We start from the raw sequence: 13,532 nt of genomic DNA on the forward strand, positions 1-13,532 counted from the left end.
CTCAGCCTCCCATGTAGCTGGGACTATAGGTGCACACTACTATGCCTGGCTAATTAAAACTTTTTTTTTTTTTTTGTAGAGATGGCATCTTGCTTTGTTGCCCAGGCTGGTCTTGAACTCCTGGGCTCAAGTGATCCTCTCACTTTGGCCTCCCAAAATTCGGGGATTACGGGCATGAGCCACTGAACCCAACGTGGTATATTATCTTTTTGATGTGCTGTTAGATTCAGTTTGCTGATATTTTGTAGAGGACTTTTTTCATCCGTGTTCATCCGGGATATTGCCCTGCAGTTTTCTTTTTGTGTTGCATCCTTTTCTGGTTTTGATATCAGTGTAATGTTGGCCTTGTAGAATGAATTAGGAAAAATTACCCCCCTTTGATATTTTGGAATCCTTTTAGGAGCATTGTGTTAGTTCTTTGTAAGTTTGGTAGAATTTGGCAGTGAAGTCATTTAGTCCTGGAATTTATTTTGTTGGGAGACTTTTTATTACTGATTCAGTCTCATTATTCATTATTGGTCTGTTTAGGTTTTCTACTTTTTGATTCAATCTTGGTATGTTGTATGTTTCTAGGAATTTATCCATTTCCTCCAGGTTTTCCAGTTTGCTAGCGTACAGTTGTTTATAATAGTCTGATGATCTTTTGTATTTCTATGGTATCAGTTGCACTGCTTTTTTTTTTTCATTTCTTACTATATTTGGGTCATCTTTTTTCTTGGTTATTCTAGTTAGCAGTTCAATTTTGTTTATCTTTTCAAAACAGTAACTTCTTGTTTGATCCTTTGTATTGTTTTTTAAAGTCTATTTTATTTAGTTTTGCCCTAATCTTTCTTTCTTTATTTTTAAAATAATAACTTTTATTCTCTACTACACATAGTATTTTTATTATTATTATACTTTAAGTTCTGAGGTACATGTGTAGAATGTGCAGTTTTGTTACATAGGTATACATGTGCTATGGTGGTTTGCTGCACCCATCAACCCGTCACCTACATTAGGTATTTCTCCTAATGCTATCCCTCCGCTAGCCCCCCAACCCCCAGACAGGCCCCCGTTTGTGGTGTTACCCTCCCCATGTCCATGTGTTCTCCTTGTTCAACTACCACTTATGAGTGAGAACATGCAGTGTTTGGTTTTCTGTTCTTGTGATAGTTTGCTGATAATGATGGTTTCCAGCTTCATCCATGTCCCTGCAAAGGACATGAACTCATCCTTTTTTATGTCCTAATCTTTATATATTTTTTTCTTCTATTTATTTGGGGCTTGATTTTGTTCTTTTCTAGTTTTTTTGAGATACATTTTTAGGTTGTTTATTGGAAATCTGTCTAGTTTTTTGATGTAGGAATTTATTGCTATGAATTTCCTTCTTCACACTGCTTTGGTTGTATCCTATTGGTTTTGGTACATTGTGTTTCAATTTTTATTTGTTTCAAGAAATTTTTTGATTTTCTTCTCAATTTCTTCCTTGACCCAGTGGTCATTCAGTAGTATTTTTTTTAAATTCCATGTATTTGTATAGTTTCCAAAGTTACTCTTGTAATTGATTTGTGTTTTTGTTTTGTTTTGTTTTGTTTTTTTCTGTTGTGGTCTGAGGAGATAATTGGTATGATTTTTATTTAAATTTGTTGAGACTTTTTTGTGTGGTCTATTCTGGGAACTGTTCCACGTGCTGATACAAAGAATGTATATTCTATAGCAGTTGGATGAAATGTTCTCTAAATGTCTGTTAGGTCCATTTTTGTGTAAAGTATAGTTTAAATCCAGTGTTTCTTTGTTAATTTTTTTCCTAATGCTGAAAGTGGGGTGTTGAAGTCCCCAACCATTATTGTGTTGGAAAATGTCTCTTCCTTTAGATGTAATAATATTAAACATCTAGATGTTTGTGTATTTTGTGCATATGTTTAGAATTGTTATATCTTCCTGGATTGATTCTTTTATCATTATATAATGATCCTCTTTTTCTCTTTTTACTGTTTTAATTTAAAGTCCATTTTATCTGACATGTGTATAGGTACTTGTGTTCATTCTTGGTTTTCATTTGCATGGAATATCTTTTTCTATCTTTTTACTTTCAGTCTACATGTGTCTTCACAGATGAGATGAGTTTCTTGTGGGTAACAATATAGTTGGATCACGTTTTTAAATCCATTCAGCCAGTCTATATCGTTTAAGAGGGCAATTTAATCAGTTTACATTCTTGGTTGTTATTGATATATGAGGGATTATTCCTGTCGTTTTGTTAATTGATTTTTGGTTGTTTCATGTATCCTTTTTCCTTTCTTTTTGTTTATCATTGTGGTTTTGTGGTTTTCTTTAGTGGTAACATATGAGTTCTTTCTCTTCCTCATTTATGTGTTTGCTCTACCAGTGGGTTTTACACTTTTGTGTGTTTTCATGATGGTAGAAATTATCCTGTCACTTCCAAGTCTAGGACTCCCTGAAGCATTTCTTGTAGGTATGGTCTAGTGGTAATTCCCTCAGCTTTTGCTTGTTTGGGAAATACATCATTTATTCTTCATTTATGAAGGATAACTTTGCTGGGTATAGTATCTTTACTGGCAGGATTTTTTTTTTTCTTTCTTTTTCCCTCCTTCAGCACTTCAAATGAATGTGTCATCCCATCCCATTCTCTCCTGGCTATACAATTTCTCCTGACAAATCTGTTAGTCTGATGAGGGTTCCCTTATAAGTGACTTGATGCTTTTTTTTTTTCTTGTGGTTTTTATAATTCTCTGTCCTTGACTTTTGACAGTCTGATTATAATATGCCATGGAGAAGACCTTTTTGGGTTGTATCTGTTTGGGGATCCCTGAGCCTCCGATATCTGGATGTCTAATTCTCTTGCTAGACTTGGGAAATTTTCAGCGATTATTTTGTTAAATAGGTCCTCTATCCATTTCATTTTTCTCTTTGCCTTCTGGAACATGTAAAATTCAAATATTTGATCAGTATATTGTGTCCAATATGTCACATAGGCTTTGTTCATTCTTTTTTTATCCTTTTGTTTCTCTTTTGGTCTGCCTGGGTTATGTCAAAAGACCTGTCTTCAAATTCTGAAATTGTTCTACTTGATCTTGTCTGTTGTTGAAGCTTTTTGAAAATATTTTGTATTTCTTTCAGTGAATTCTTTAATACCAATATTTCTGTTTGGTTCTTTTTAATGATATCTGTCTCTGCTAAATTTCTCATTTATATCATTAATTGTTTTTCTGATTTCTTTTTATTGTTTAATCTGAATTCTCTTATAATTCACTGTTTTTTAAAATATTATTATTTTGAATTCTTTATCCTGGATTTCATAAGTTTCTTTTTCATTAAAGTCTATTGCTAAAGAATTATTGTGCTCTTTTGAAGGTGTCATGTTTCCTTGCTTTTTTGTGTTTCTTTTGTTTGCATGTTGATAATTTACACATCCGATATAAAAGTTTCTTATTCCTGTTTTGGGAATTTACTTTCATAGGGGAGGATGTTTTCCTGAAGATGTATCTGTGGTGTTGGTTGTGTAGGTCACTTTGGCTTTGATTCTGAGTATGTGAAGTAGTGTAGTCTCCATATAATTTCTTTGGCTGTAAATGCATCAGTAGTGTCTGTAATTTTTTTTTTTTTTGAGACCAAGTTTTACTGTTGTTGCCCAGGCTGAGTGCAATGGTGCGATCTCAGCTCACCACAACCTCTGCCTCCTGGGTTCAAGCGATTCTTCTGCCTCAGCCTCCTACATAGTTGCAATTACAGGCATGTGCTACCATGCCCAGCCAATTTTGTATTTTTAGTAGTGTTGGGGTTTCTCCATGTTGATCAGGGTGGTCTTGAACTCCTGACCTCAGGTGATCTGTCCACCTCGGCCTCCCAAAGTGCTGGGATTACAGGCATGAAACACCACACCCGGCCTACGTGTCTGTAATTTTTTAAGTGGCTTAGGGTATGGTTGGTTGTGGAGGCTGTGGGAAAGATTTGCTGGGGCCGGGGATGTCAGATGGGTCAGTCCTGAGCCTCAGTAGTGGCAGTTGCAGGCTGAGCATGCCTGTTCTTGGTGTATGCTGGTACCAGTGTAAGAGGTCCAGGCAGGCTGATTCTTGGGCTTCCAGGCTTGCCTGAGTGGCAGCAGTGGGCCAGGCATGTGGGTAGGTCCTTAGGTCCCTTTGAGTGTCAGGTGTGGTGTGGGAGATAGCAGTATTAGTGATGGGACAACCCTGTGGGATCCAAGTGGTCCATACTGTGTTGACAGTGGCTGCAACAGACTGGGAGCGCCAGTCGCTAGTCCTGCAGGTGGCACATATGTCTGTGTGCCAACTGAGGTGATAGTGGCAGTTTGGGTGAGCCCATCCTGAGGCCCCCAGGAAGCGTGCTCAGATGCCAGTGGTGGTGGTTGGGGCAGGGAGATCCTGAGGCCCCTGGATGGCATGCTTGAGCACTGGGGGTAGACGGCGGAGCTGGGCCAGGTGGTCGTGTCCTCAGGCTCCCAAGTGCTGTGTGCTGGTGCTAGCTGTGGTAGGCAGGGGCGGGGTGATCCTCAGTTCTCCAGTGGAATGCTTGGTGGGGGTGGCAGTGACTGTGCTGTGGTCCTACTGCTGGAGAGGGCGGGGTTGCTTTCAGTGGCAGCAACCATAGATGGGTGGCTGGAGAGCTCATGCTTCAGCCCCAGGTGGCAGCTATAAGCAGAGTAGCCTTTCCTCAGGGCACTTTTAAATGTGTTGTAGCTCTGCTGTTGCGGGCAGCAGAGTTGCTGCCAGTGGCAGTCAGCTGTGGTGGTAGATGCAGGCAGGGGGTGTCAGTGTAACTTCAGATATGTGGAGCGAGGGGGGGTCTTGGGCCCCTTGGGTAGAATGCAATGTGGTGGGGGCTGGGCTCTGAAAGTGGTGCTTTGCTGTAGCTGCTTAGGACTAGAGGGTAAGGGGGAAGGTGGGAATTGGCATGAGCTCCATCTCTGGAGTAATGCTGTTGTATGGTCTCCAGGCAGCTCCCTACATGAGTCTCAGGGCTCTTGTGGGTTGAGGGCCTCTCCTGTGTCTAGGATTGGAATCTGTGGTGGGATTGTGGACCACTGGGGGTCCCTTCCGCTTTCGCTGCATCAAAGAGCCATTCCAGGCTTCTCACCAGTCCCAGAAAAGCAGGCTGCCTTGCTTCCCTCTTCTTCCTTGCCTTAGGTGTTTCCTGTCACTTCTCTGTTGAATTCTAGTACTCTTTCTTAGGTGGTCTTTTTGAGGTGTGATTATCTACTTGCTATTTCCATTCTTTGTGGAGGAGGTGAGTACCACATGCCTCCAGTCAGCCGTCTTGGCTTCTGCAAGTTTTTAATATTCACGAGAATAATGTACTGCATGCATCCTTGTGCAAATTGCTTCCATCATTAGCATATTTAAAGCTATACTTTGTTTATTTTAACTGCTTTATAATATATCTTTCTGGTAATATTGTGGTTTATTCATTTACCAGTTGATCAATATTTGTGTTGCTTTTGATATTTTGATATTATAAAAAGTGGCAACTGGAATTCTTGTGTCTCTCCTTAGGCACATGTGTGATTTTTTTAACTAGGGTTAGAATCTTTTGATCTAGTGTATGAACATGTTCATAGTTAATAGTTTTTGCCAAACTGGTTGTCAAAGCTATTGTACTAAATTTTACTTTCACCAGCACTGTAGGACTGACCTCACTGACTCTTGACATTTTCCGACTTGGTAATTTTTGCCAACCTGATGAAAATAAATTGGATCTCACTGCAGTTTGTAATTAATTCTCTGATTCCCTGTAAATGTAATATTCTTTTCATGTGATTATTGGCTCTTAAGGTTTTCTTTTCTGTGAATTGCCTATCCACATCGGTGCCCCTTTTTCTATTGGACTTTTTTTGATTGGCAAGAAGTCTTTACATTTCACTGTAGAGAAAGTCTTTCTTATGTGTGTTTCTAAAGTTTCTACTAATTTAGTTTTTCTTTTCACTCATTAGATTTTGCGGCACAGAAGTCTTAAAATTTTGATTGGTTTAGTTTTATTGATGCTTTTTGGTCATATTTAGAAATAGTCCCCTCTTCAGAGCTTATACATATATTTTTTCATTTTCTTCTTAAAATTGTATTTTATTATATGTATATCTTCATATTGCCTGAAATGGATTTCTGTGTTTAAAATAAATATTAAGTTTTTAAGTATTTTTACATGAATGAACAGATATGTCATTTTCTTAATTGATGGGCAAAATCATATCTCTCATATCAAGTTATAATATGTGTGTTTCAGGCTCTCTATTCTGTTCCATTGGGTTATTCATGTATTCCTATGCCAATATCACAATGTCCTGACTATCGTCACTTTAAAATGTAGTATTCAATAAGGCATCTAGTTATTAGTTTTCCAGTTGTCTTGGGTGTTGTTCTTTTGTGCTTTCATATCAATGTTCAGGGAGTCTGTCAAGTTCCATGAGAAACTCTTTTGGGATTTTAATTTTATCATGTTAAATTTATATATTGATACTGGGAAAACTGACGTCTTTACATCTTTATTCACAAAATATTTTATTTCTTCATTTAATTAGGTTTGCTTGTATGCTTTTGTAAAGTTAAACTTATTCCTGGATACATTAGAGCTTTCATTACTGTATATGTGTTCTGTCTGGAAATAATAACTAGAATTTTTTTTCTGTTTTTTTTTTTGAGACGGAGTCTCGCTCTGTCGCCCAGACTAGAGTACAGTGGCACGATCTTGGCTCACTGCAAGCTCCGCCTCCTGGGTTCACACCATTCTCCTGCCTCAGCCTCCCGAGTAGCTGGGACTACAGGTACCTGGCACCACGTCCCGCTAATTTTTTGTATTTTTAGTAGAGACCGGGTTTCACCACGTTAGCCAGGATGGTCTTGATCTCCTGATGTTGTGATCCGCCTGCCTTGGCTACCCAAAGTGCTGGGATTACAGGCGTGAGCCACCGCGCCCGGCCTTTTTCTGGTATTTTTATAGTAGCAGTTGATTCATACGGCTTGATGATTAATTCAGAAAATTTGTTAAACTCTCTTAATACAGTTTGTTTATAGGTGTCTTGCATTTTCTGTGTAGCTGATTATATTATGTGTGGATAAAAATAAGGTTTTTAAAAAAATTTCATGTTCTTTTTTTTTTTTTTTTTTTTTTTTTTTTTTGAGACAGAGTCTCACTCTGTCACCCAGGCTGGAATGCAGTGGTGCTATCTCTGCTCACTGCAACCTCCGTCTCCCAGGTTCAAGCAATTCTCATGCCTCAGGCTCCCAAATAGCTGGGATTACAGGCATGTACCACTATGCCCAGCTAAATTTTGTATTTTTATTAGAGATGGGATTTCGTCATGTTGTCCAGGCTGGTCTCAAATTCCTGGCCTCAAGTGAGCCGCCTGCCTCAGCCCCTCAAAGTGCTGGGATTATGGGCATGAACCACTGCGCCTGTCCTTGTTTCTTTTTTTTTTTTTTTCATATTATTTTAAGATTTATTATTATTATTATTTTATTTATTTATTTATTTATTATTATTATTATACTTTAAGTTCTAGGGTACATGTGCATAACGTGCAGGTTTGTTACATATGTATACTTGTGCCATGTTGCTGTGCTGCACCCATCAACTCGTCAGCACCCATCCACTCGTGATTTACATCAGGTATAACTCCCAATGCAATCCCTCCCCGCTCCCCCCTCCCCATGATAGGCCCCGGTGTGTGATGTTCCCCTTCCCGAGTCCAAGTGATCTCATTGTTCAGTTCCCACCTATGAGTGAGAACATGCGGTGTTTGGTTTTCTGTTCTTGTGATAGTTTGCTGAGAATGATGGTTTCCAGCTGCATCCATGTCCCTACAAAGGACACAAACTCATCCTTTTTTATGGCTGCATAGTATTCCATGGTGTATATGTGCCACATTTTCTTAATCCACTCTGTCACTGATGGACATTTGGGTTGATTCTAAGTCTTTGCTATTGTGAATAGTGCCGCAATAAACATACGTGTGCATGTGTCTTTATAGCAGCATGATTTATAATCCTTTGGGTATATCCCCAGTAATGGGATGGCTGGGTCATATGGTACATCTAGTTCTAGATCCTTGAGGAATCGCCATACTGTTTTCCATAATGGTTGAACTAGTTTACAATCCCATCAACAGTGTAGAAGTGTTCCTATTTCTCCACAGCCTCTCCAGCACCTGTTGTTTCCTGACTTTTTAATGATCGCCATTCTAACTGGTGTGAGATGGTATCTCATTGTGGTTTTGATTTGCATTTCTCTGATGGCCAGTGATGATGAGCATTTTTTCATGTGTCTGTTGGCTGTATGCATGTCTTCTTTTGAGAAATGTCTGTTCATATCCTTTGCCCACTTTTTGATGGGGTTGTTTGTTTTTTTCTTGTAAATTTGTTTGAGTTATTTGTAGGTTCTGGATATTAGCCCTTTGTCAGATGAGTAGATTGCAAAAATTTTCTCCCATTCTGTAGGTTGCCTGTTCACTCTGATGGTAGTTTCTTTTGCTGTGCAGAAGCTCTTTAGTTTAATGAGATCCCACTTGTCAATTTTGGCTTTTGCTGCCGTTGCTTTTGGTGTTTTAGACATGAAGTCTTTGCCCATGCCTATGTCCTGAATGGTACTACCTAGGTTTTCTTCTAGGGTTTTTATGGTATTAGGTCTAACATTTAAGTCTCTAAATCATCTTGAATTAATTTCCATATAAGGAGTAAGGAAAGGATCCAGTTTCAGCTTTCTACTTATGGCTAGCCAATTATCCTAGCACCATTTATTAAATAGGGAATCCTTTCCCCATTTCTTGTTTCTCTCAGGTTTGTCAAAGATCAAATGGCTGTAGATGTGTGGTATTATTTCTGAGGGCTCTGTTCTGTTCCATTGGTCTGTATCTCTGTTTTGGTACCAGTACCATGCTGTTTTGGTTACTGTAGCCTTGTAGTATAGTTTGAAGTCAGGTAGCGTGATGCCTCCAGCTTTGTTCTTTTGACTTAGGATTGTCTTGGAGATGCGGGCTCTTTTTTGGTTCCATATGAACTTTAAAGCAGTTTTTTCAAATTCTGTGAAGAAAGTCATTGGTAGCTTGATGGGGATGGCATTGAATCTATAAATTACCTTGGGCAGTATGGCCATTTTCACGATATTGCTTCTTCCTATCCATGAGCATGGTATGTTCTTCCATTTGTTTGTGTCCTCTTTCATTTCACTGAGCAGTGGTTTGTAGTTCTCCTTGAAGAGGTCCTTTACATCCCTTGTAAGTTGGATTCCTAGGTATTTTATTCTCTTTGAAGCAATTGTGAATGGAAGTTCATTCCTGATTTGGCTCTCTGTTTGTCTGTTACTGGTGTATAAGAATGCTTGTGATTTTTGCACATTAATTTTGTATCCTGAGACTTTGCTGAAGTTGCTTATCAGCTTAAGGAGATTTTGGGCTGAGACAATGGGGTTTTCTAAATATACAATCATGTCATCTGCAAAGAGGGACAATTTGACTTCTTCTTTTCCTAACTGAATACCCTTGATTTCTTTCTCTTGCCTGATTGCCCTGGCCAGAACTTCCAACACTGTGTTGAATAGGAGTGGTGAGAGAGGGCATCCCTGTCTTGTGCCAGTTTTCAAAGGGAATTTTTCCAGTTTTTGCCCATTCAGTATGATATTGGCTGTGGGTTTGTCGTACATAGCTCTTATTATTTTGAGGTACGTTCCATCAATACCGAATTTATTGAGCGTTTTTAGCATGAAGGGCTGTTGAATTTTGTCAAAAGCCTTTTGTGCATCTATTGAGATAATCATGTGGTTCTTGTCTTTGGTTCTGTTTATATGCTGGATTATGTTTATTGATTTGCGAATGTTGAACCAGCCTTGCATCCCAGGGATGAAGCCCACTTGATCATGGTGGATAAGCTTTTTGATGTGCTGCTGAATCCGATTTGCCAGTATTTTATTGAGGATTTTTGCATCGATGTTCATCAGGGATATTGGTCTAAAATTCTCTTTTTTTGTTGTGTCTCTGCCAGGCTTTGGTATCAGGATGATGTTGGCCTCATAAAATGAGTTAGGGAGGATTCCCTCTTTTTCTATTGATTGGAATAGTTTCAGAAGAAATGGTACCAGCTCCTCCTTGTACCTCTGGTAGAATTCAGCTGTGAATCCATCTGGTCCTGGACTTTTTTTGGTTGGTAGGGTATTAATTATTGCCTCAATTTCAGAGCCTGCTATTGGTCTATTCAGGGATTCAGCTTCTTCCTGGTTTAGTCTTGGAAGAGTGTAAGTGTCCAGGAAATTATCCATTTCTTCTAGATTTTCTAGTTTATTTGCGTAGAGGTGTTTATAGTATTCTCTGATGATAGTTTGTATTCCTGTGGTGTCGGTGGTGATATCCCCTTTATCATTTTTTATTGCGTCTATTTGATTCTTCTCTCTTTTCTTCTTTATTAGTCTTCTAGCGGTCTGTCAATTTTGTTGATCTTTTCAAAAAACCAACTCCTGGATTCATTGATTTTTTGGAGGGTTCTTTGTGTCTCTATCTCCTTCAGTTCTGCTCTGATCTTAGTTATTTCTTGCCTCCTGCTAGCTTTCAAATGTGTTTGCTCTTGCTTCTCTAGTTCTTTTAATTGTGATGTTAGAGTGTCAATTTTAGATCTTTCCTGCTTTCTCTTGTGGGCATTTAGTGCTATAAATTTCCCTCTACACACTGCTTTAAATGTGCCCCAGAGATTCTGGTATGTTGTTTCTTTGTTCTCATTGGTTTCAAAGAACATCTTCATTTCTGCCTTCATTTCGTTATGTACCCAGTAGTCATTCAGGAGCAGGTTGTTCAGTTTCCATGTAGTTGAGCGGTTTTGATTGAGTTTCTTAGTCCTGAGTTCTAGTTTGATTGCACTGTGGTCTGAGAGACAGTTTGTTATAATTTCTGTTCTTGTACATTTGCTGAGGAGTGCTTTACTTCCAACTATGTGGTCAATTTTGGAATAAGTGCGATGTGGTGCTGAGAAGAATATATATTCTGTTGATTTGGGGTGGAGAGTTCTATAGATGTCTATTAGGTCTGCTTGCTGCAGAGATGAGTTCAATTCCTGGATATCCTTGTTAACTTTCTGTCTCGTTGATCTGTCTAATGTTGAACCTGTCCTTGTTTCTGTTTGAAAGTGAATGCTTAAATATGACATGAATGTCGTATTTAAATATGATATGAATGTTTTGAAAGCGAATGCTTAAATATGACAATTGGTGTACATATTTGATAGCTACCTTTCAATAAGTTAGGGAAATTAATTGTCTTCTAATTGTAGATTGTCAAAATATCATGAAAGTGTATTAAAAATTACCAAGCACATTTTCCATGTCTTTTGAGATGATCATTGGCTTGTTTTCTCTCTTTGAATTTGTTAAAGTGGTTAATTATGTAACCAAATTTTTAAATGTTAAATCATCTTTGCATTCTGGAATAAACCCTATTTGGTCATAAGAAGTATATATACATACACACAACCCATTTAGTTATACATACACGCACCCTATCGTGTGTGTGTGTGTGTGTGTGTGTGTGTATCTTGAAGATGCATGTTTTATTTACTTGCATTTTATTTAGAAACTCTCATTTATGGTCTTAAATTAGATTAACTCATCATTTATCTTGTTCTTACTCTCCTTGTTTGTTCTTGTAACATAATTCTACTGGCTTCTTATGGGGTAACCAAATAAACTTTGAAAATAAATAATAGCAAGTAATTTTAGGTAGGCTTCAGAACAAATGGAAGTCGAATGTTGAGCCACAGTAACATGTAAGATGGGAGTGGAGGCAATGGAGAGAAAACGTATCAAGGGAAGAGGATTACCTTCAGACTTCTTGTCAAGTGTGCATGTTAGAATATTAAGACTAAGCATTAAGGAATAGAAACAGTGTATAACTGTTGAACCAATAGAAGTGGAAAAGGGAGAATGCAGTTAGTTCAGTTTTGTCTTTAATCATTTATTATCTGACATTCTTGGGTCTAATCCTGCTGTGGACTGTTCTGGGGATTCTCACATGTGGCATCCTCCTGTGTTTTTTCACTTTTGGAAGATGAGTTTATATTCAGTGGAGCTGGTTTGAGAGAATCCCATGTGACTGTGTTGAGGTCTCCTCCTCCAGAGAAGTTTGGTGTTCGCTAGTATTAGGCGGTGAGTGGGAGGAGCATGGGGATATCCCAAACTCGGGACCTTGGTTTGTGTTAATTTTTTCTCCTGGGGGTTCTCAGACTTGACGTAGTCTAACTTCAAATCCCAGCCTTGTATGATTTATGGGACTAGAGTCATGATTTCTTAAGGGGCTCTTTATTTATTTATTTTCCAACCTGGAGCCTGAGCTCGACAAAACTTCCTTGTTCTTCCCAATGCAAGTAGGGATATCTTTTTTTTTTCTGATATACACACTTACTGATATGAAGATCTTTGAGGCTGCTAGCTTGATGGGTGGGTCTTAATTCCAACTGACTGCCTCAGTCAAGCCCAAGGGCTTATCTTGTTTCCCAGTAGTATTAAAGCCCTGTCCCCATGATCTCTGACAGTCTGCTGCCTGGACAGCCTTTCACCTTGGTTTAAGTTCCCTCTTAGCTTAGCAGTGCATCTAAGGACTATTTATTATGCTTTATCCAGTACATCTTAGTGTTTTTAGTGAATTTTTCCATTCCTTCCTCTTAGGACTGACACAGAATTCTCTTCGGAAATCTGGCAAGTACGATGATGTGTTCCTTTTCTCAGCATGGTAGAAAATGGGCTATAATAGATAAAAAGTGCTTTTATTAACTTACAATTTATGTGTTCCACAGTTTCTTTTTGCCTATGTGTATATCACATTGATATACATTATTATTTTATAAGAAGTAGCATTTTATGTACTTTTTCAGATAAACCTCCTAAAATTTACTAGTTGCATATTCTTCAGCAATTTTAAGTATTCTAGTTTAAAATCATTTTTAGTGGATCTCAGTATTGTTTTGTGGCCCATTTTCTAGTTCTTGTGACAAAACACCTCACTTTTGAAAATGTCCAATTTGAAGCTCTAAGAAGGGCGAGGACTTTTTTCTTGTTAATAGAGACTTAATGGAATTTAATTAAATTCTATGCTGTCTCTTTTCTAATCTTTTTTGGAGAAAGAAAATAGGCCTGATTATTTTGAATTTAAGAATAAGAATTTAAAAAGTCTTAGAGGTCATCCTTACCTTAATTTACAAATGAGACAACTGAGATTCAGAACAGTTGTGGAACGTACTGAAAAACAAATTAGCTGGTTGAACATGAGAATGCTTAACCAAAGCTGCAAATCAGGCACCCGCCTTGCCTCACTCTACTGTATTTTAATGGAAGTGGAGGAAGTAAGTTTTTTTGATTTATATCTTATTACTAGTTCTTTATCAGCAGAGATTACAGTCTCCCTTAGAGTATCTCAGTAGAGTACATATTTACATTCATATCTAAATACTAAACCACATTGATGTAATTACTAGTATGTGAGTTTATGCCAACTGTTCCTTTTTCCTCTTGGCTAATGCGTATGTAATTGTCTTTCAAGAGATGAAAGA

The 13,532-nt window shown here is 38.2% G+C and overlaps 1 protein-coding gene across 11 annotated transcripts in view; it reads left to right on the forward strand.

Moving 5' to 3' along the window:
- LPAR1 (lysophosphatidic acid receptor 1) overlaps positions 1–13,532 on the forward strand; it is a 170,428-nt gene that overhangs the window by 82,789 nt on the left and 74,107 nt on the right. For 2 of the 11 annotated variants that reach the window (XM_074016825.1, XM_074016826.1), the window contains exon 4: positions 6,654–6,775. The exons of the other annotated variants lie outside the window; for them this stretch is intronic. The gene's annotated coding sequence lies outside the window, so the exon portion shown is untranslated. The remainder of the gene's footprint in view (positions 1–6,653; positions 6,776–13,532) is intronic. 11 annotated transcript variants of the gene reach the window in all.

Source organism: Macaca fascicularis, chromosome 15 (genome assembly GCF_037993035.2).
Source record: "Macaca fascicularis isolate 582-1 chromosome 15, T2T-MFA8v1.1".
Taxonomy (NCBI): Eukaryota; Metazoa; Chordata; class Mammalia; order Primates; family Cercopithecidae; genus Macaca; species Macaca fascicularis.